This window comes from Nannospalax galili, unplaced genomic scaffold (assembly GCF_000622305.1).
Source record: "Nannospalax galili isolate Female #2095 unplaced genomic scaffold, S.galili_v1.0 scaffold371, whole genome shotgun sequence".
Classification (NCBI taxonomy): Eukaryota; Metazoa; Chordata; class Mammalia; order Rodentia; family Spalacidae; genus Nannospalax; species Nannospalax galili.
In genome coordinates this window covers 6,827,625-6,833,451 of record NW_008331606.1, presented here as the reverse complement: position 1 = coordinate 6,833,451, position 5,827 = coordinate 6,827,625, and positions in this window count along the sequence as shown.

Sequence of the window (5,827 nt, the reverse complement as noted above, 5' to 3'; positions counted from 1 at the left end):
ACATAAATGCATGTTGAATTTTGTCAAAAGCCTTCTCTGCATCTCTTGAGATGACCATGTGGTTCTTATCTTTGAGCCCATTTATATAGTTGATGGTGTTTATTGACTTACGTATATTGAACCATCCCCGCATCTCTGGGATAAAGCTAATTTGCTCATGGTGGATAATCTTTTTTATGTGTGTCTGTATGTGGTTTGCTACTATTTTGTTGAGAATTTTTGCATCTATGTTCATTAAAGATATAGGTCTATAGCTTTCTTTTTTGGTTGTATCTTTACCTGGCTTTGGTATTAGAGTGATGCTGGCTTCATAGAAGGAATTTTGAAGTTCTCCCTCCATTTCTATCTTTTTGAATAACTTAAGTAGTATTGGATGTAGATCCTCTTTAAATGTCTGGTAGTATTCTGCTGTAAATCAATCTAGTCCTGGGCCTTTTTTTAGTCAGGAGGTTTTGTATTACTGTTTCAATTTCCTTATGTGTTATGGGTCTGTTTAAGCTGTTAATCTCTTCTTGGTTTAGCTTTTGTGGTTCCCATGCTTTTAGGTGCCTGTCAATTTCTTTTAGGTTTTCAAATTAAGTAGCATATAGGTTTTTAAAGTATTCCCTTATAATGTTCTAGATCTCTTTGGTGTCTGTTGTGATGTTTCCCCTTTCATTTCTGATTTTGTTGATTTGGAAGTGCTCTTTCTTTCTTTTGGTTAACTGGGATAGTGGTCTATCAATTTTGTTTATCTTCTCAAAGAACTGCTTTTGGATTCATTGATTTTTTGTATTGTTTTCTTTGTTTCTATTTCATTAATTTCTGCTCTGATTTTTTGTTATTTCTTATGTGGTGGGTTTGGGTTTCATTTGATGTTGCTTTTCAAGTGTCTTGAGTTGCAATGTTAAGTGATTTGTTTGTGTTCTTACTGATTTTTTAATGTAGGCACTTAGAGTTATAAACTTCCCTCTAAGGACCACTTTCAACGTGTCCCACAGGTTTTATCATGTTGTATTGTCCTTTTCATTTAGTTCCAGGAATATTTTTATTTCTTTCTTAATTTTTTCAGTCATGAGTGTGTTGTTTAATCTTCATAAGTTCATGTAGCTACTAGGGCTTCTTCCAGTGTTGATTTTAAGCTTTATTGCATTGTGGTCTGATAGAATACATGGAATTATTTCAATCTTTTTGTATTTTTTGAAGTTTGTTTTGTGCCCCAGTACATGGTCTATTTTGGAGAAGGTTCCATGGGGCACTGAAGAGAAAGTATATTCTTTGGTGCTTGGGTGGAATATTTGTAGATGTCTATTACATCCATTTGATATATGGTATTGTTTAATTTAGATGTCTCTCTGTTAATTCTCTGTCCTGTTGACCTCTTGTCCTAGTTTGTTCTTCATTGCTGTGACAAAACACTCTAACAACTACCAACTTGGGGAGGAAAGAGTTTATTTATCTTACATCTCTGGGGCCACAGTTCATCAGGGAGCCCAAGGTAGGAACTCACGGCAGGAGCCTGGAGGCAGGAGCTGGAGCACAGGCCATGGAGGAATGCTACTTACTGGCTTGCTCCCCTGGCCCCTGCTCAGCCTGTTTTCTTATGCAACACAGGTGCACCTGCCCAGGAATGGCACCATCCACAGTGGGCTGGGCCCTCCCACATCGCTCATCAAGAAGATGCCCCTCAGACATGGCCACAGGCCAGTCCAACTGAGGCAATTCCCCAATTGAGGGTCCCTCAACCCAGGTGTGTCAAGTTGGTACTAAAGCTATCCAGCACACCTATCTAATGGTGACACTGGGGAATTGAATTCCCCTACTATTAATAAGTTAGGATTAATCTGGGTCTTAAAGTCCTGCAGTACTTTTTTTATGAAGTTGGGTGCACCAGAGTTTGGTGAATATATGTTCATTATTGTAATATCTTCTTGGTTTATTGTTCCTTTGATCAGAATGGAGTGGCCTTCTTTGTCTCTTCTGATTAGTTTTAAAGTCTATTTTATCAGATATTAGAATTGCAACGCCTGCTTTTTTCTTAGTACCATTTGCTTGGTATATTTTTTTCCACCCTTTCACCTTAAGGTAGTTCCTGTTCTTGAAAGTGAGATGAGTTTCTTGTAGACAGCAAAATGATGGGTTTTGTTTCTCAATCCATTCAACTAGTCTGTGTCTTTTGACTGGGGAGTTCAGTCCATTGACATTTAAAGTTATTAATGAAAGATGTGTATTGAATCCTGTCATTTTTATTTCTGTTCACATTCTTGATATAGCTGTGCATTTCCACAGTTACACCTTCCTTGCATTTCTTTCCATCATCCCTTGTGTGTAGTTGTTCCTTTCTTCAGCTCTTTGTATTGCTTCAAGGACTCTCTGAAGGGATGGTTTTGTGGACATGAATTCTTTCATTCTAAATGTCATGGAAGATTTTTCTTTCCCCTTCAAACATGATAGACATTTTGGCTGGGTAAATAATCTGGCTTGGCATCTATGGTCATTTAGAGCTGGGAATACTTGGGTCCAGGCTCTTCTGGCTTTCATAGTTTGCACTGAAAAGTCAGCTGTAATCCTACATTTAATGTTTTTACTATGATATGCCATGGAGAGTTTCTTTTCTGGTCCTGTCTGTTTGGTGTTCTATATGCCTCTTGTATTTATATGGCCATGTCTTTCTTTAATTTTGGGACATTTTCTTCTACAATCCCCTTGAAGATCTGTTCCATACCATTATCTTGAGATTCTTCTCCTTCCTGTATGCCTATGATTCGTAAGTTTGGTTTCTTTATGGTGTCACACAATTCTTGCATATTCCCTTCGTGTTTTTTAAAATTTTTCATAACCTTTGTTTGAGTGGTCTAATTCGTCCACTTTATCTTCAGTCTTGATATTCTGTTTTCCATTTCATTCATCCTATTGGTGAGGCTTTCTCCTGTCGTTTCTAATTGACTTACTGAGTGCTTCACTTCCTTCTTCATTTCAGCCTAAGTATTCTTCAATATTTCTCTTTTCCGAATTCATTCAGAAATTTATCCCTATCTTCCTTCAGTTTTTTAAATTTATTTCTTTGTGTGTTCTTTAAATTCACTGAATTCTTTTATCATGTTTATAATTGTTCTTTTGAGTTCCATGTCCTGTGTTATCTCTAGGGAGTTCTCACTGTACTTCTCTAGAGGACTGTTGGTACTTGGTGGGGATATATTATTTTTGTTTTTCATGTTATTGTGTTTTCTTTGTGACTTTTACATGTGAATTTCCTTAGTAGTTTCTGATTCTTGTGTGAGACTCAAGCCTTCCTTTGTTTAGTTTAGATCTGCTTCTTTTTGTAAACTTTATGTGCCTTTGTGGTTTATTTGTTCGGCATGACAAGCTAGTTGGTCTAGGCTTCAGGTTCTCTCTTTTGATTTTATATTGGAGTGGCCTAATTGCTTTTGTCTTTGGGAGTTCCCAAAGTTGCCCAAGTGAGATGGGGCTCAGATGATATCAGGCTTTTTCCTAAGGTATGGGTCCCCCCAGGAAAGATGCTGAGGTCAAGAATTTGGGGGCTGGGCTGGCCTGGGAGAAGATCCCAGGATAGATGCTGGTCTCAGGAAGCTTGTGGCTGTGCCACCCAGGGAAGTAAAGGGAGGTGAGGGTGGGACCAGGCCTAGAGTTCCTGGGGGCTGCAGGGAGGAAATGGGTTTGTCCAGATGCAAAGCATCGGGAAGCAGTCGGGGCTCTGGGTGTCTGGGGTGCCAAGACAAGAAATGGGCCTGTACCCAGCGTAGGAGGAGAGACTCGGTGGGAGGGGGGTTAGGGGGGTTGGGAGGGTGAAAGATGCTGGGCAGGTCAAGGCATTCTGGACGTGCTGGACTTACCCAGGGAAAGTGCTGGTACCAGGACACTGGAGGCTGTGCAGCCCAGGAAGCAAAGGGATATGAGGGCGGGACCTGGTCCAGAGGGCTCCTGGGAACTAGGGAAGGTACTGGCACCAGTCCACTCAGAGGCTGTGCAGCCCAGGGAAGTCACAACAGGTATTTTTAACTGTTATTAGGTAACAGTTTAGTAAAGTCTAATTTTAGACCAATTGACAAACTTGTAATAAAGCCAGTACCTAGAAAGGAATGGAGCCCATGTTTTGGGAAGGGCTGGTATTACAGAAAGGACAAAACACTGTTGGAGAGAGCCACTCCAGACTTGGAGCATTTTAGCGCTGGAGTCAGCCTCAGGGCCCTTCTCCATGCAGTATCTCAGACCTGAAGGGGGCGGGGCCGACAAGCACTCAGCCTGGGGCCCAGTTTGGGTCCTGAGATGCAGGCTCTAGGACCCAGCGGAGCCCATGTCTGCCTTCCTCTTCCCTGCAGCCTAAGCTACAGCTTCTTGTGGTGGGGCCAATATATCCTGGCGGTCCTTTTTTAAAAAAAAATCCCTGGTGGCCCTTTTGCTCCTACCCAGGTAGCAGCAGTTCCAAGCTGCCGTGCTCCAGCTGCCCGTGCTCTCCATGCTCCCCATGGTCTGCCCAGGGTTTGGGGTTCCCTAAGCGCCGCCTGCCCCCACTTATCAGCGCGCTCTTCAGTCCCTGCCAGCCACCCTGAGCTGGGCAACAGGCAGGGGATGGGCAGCAGGGTGGTTTGGCTTCAGGAAGTTTTAGTCCTTGGTGGCAGCCTGAGCCAGGTGGGAAGAGGGAACTGCACTGCCACCCTCTGATCTGCCTGCAGGTTACTGTGGACTTAGGGGCCAGCCAGACTGATCAGGATCTTAAGAGTGTCCAGGTGGAAGCTCACATCCAGGAGCAAGAAGTCCGTGCAAATCAGATCACTGGGACACACACGCACTAGCACACAACATTAACCAGATCCTGCATCTGCCCTGGTGCTCAGGCTTAAGGCTGGCAGTTCTCAGCTCTGTACTTTTCTGGCTCTTATTCCAGCTACCCTCCATACTGGTCCCTCCTTTTGGGTCTGACCGGGGTCCAGCTGTCCAGATACAGGGAAGAGTTGCCTCACTCCTCAGGGACCTGGGATACCATCAGGTGGTGCCGCCCCTTTCTCCCTAGTCCAAACCAGGCTGCTTCCAGTAGCACAATGGGCTGATGCTTGAGATCATTCTGTGAAGTGATCGCTACTAAAGAGACACAGCTGTATCTCCAGGAGTGGGAGGGGTCTCTGCCACGCCACCTCCAGTGGAGCCCTGGTGAGGAACTCTCCGTGGGTCGAGGCTGAGAAAACTTCAAAGGAAGAATGCTTCCTGGAGAATGGCTGTGTTAAAGCATGCTGTGTCCTTGGCTGTTCTGCTTTAGTTCCTGTCTTCATTGCTGTCTTCATTCCTGTTCTTTCCTCATAGAGGAACTGCTTTGTACCTACTCAGGTCATTAGGCCCACCTAAAGAGAGACTAGATACAGATGATTTCCTGGGAACTCAATTTGCTGATATTAGACTTCCTCCAAATGCTCTTTTCTTATCTCAAGCAATAAGTAAAGTAGCTAAGAATAAGTAACCTTGGAAAATTCTAGATAAGTTATAGCAAGAAGAATTATTTGTAAATAATCCCCCTACCTCAGTTCCTAGAATTTACTCAAGGAGATTAAAGGAATATTGAAAGAAGATTGCTGCCTTAAGACAGACTTAGAAATTGCCTACGAGTTAGGGAGAGGTAGGCTATGGCATCCCCTTAAGGGAAAGGAGAGCATATTTAGAATCCCCGAGCCCACTGATGAACCACTTCCTCATACAGGAGTTTATGAAGGAAATAATAGATGGGTAAATATTCAAGGAAGGAAAGTTTCATGGTATTCACTACAGTTTATGGATAGCTTAGCTAGATCCAGACCACCTTGGTACCTTTACTATAAGTCAGCAGCAAAGTCGGTCT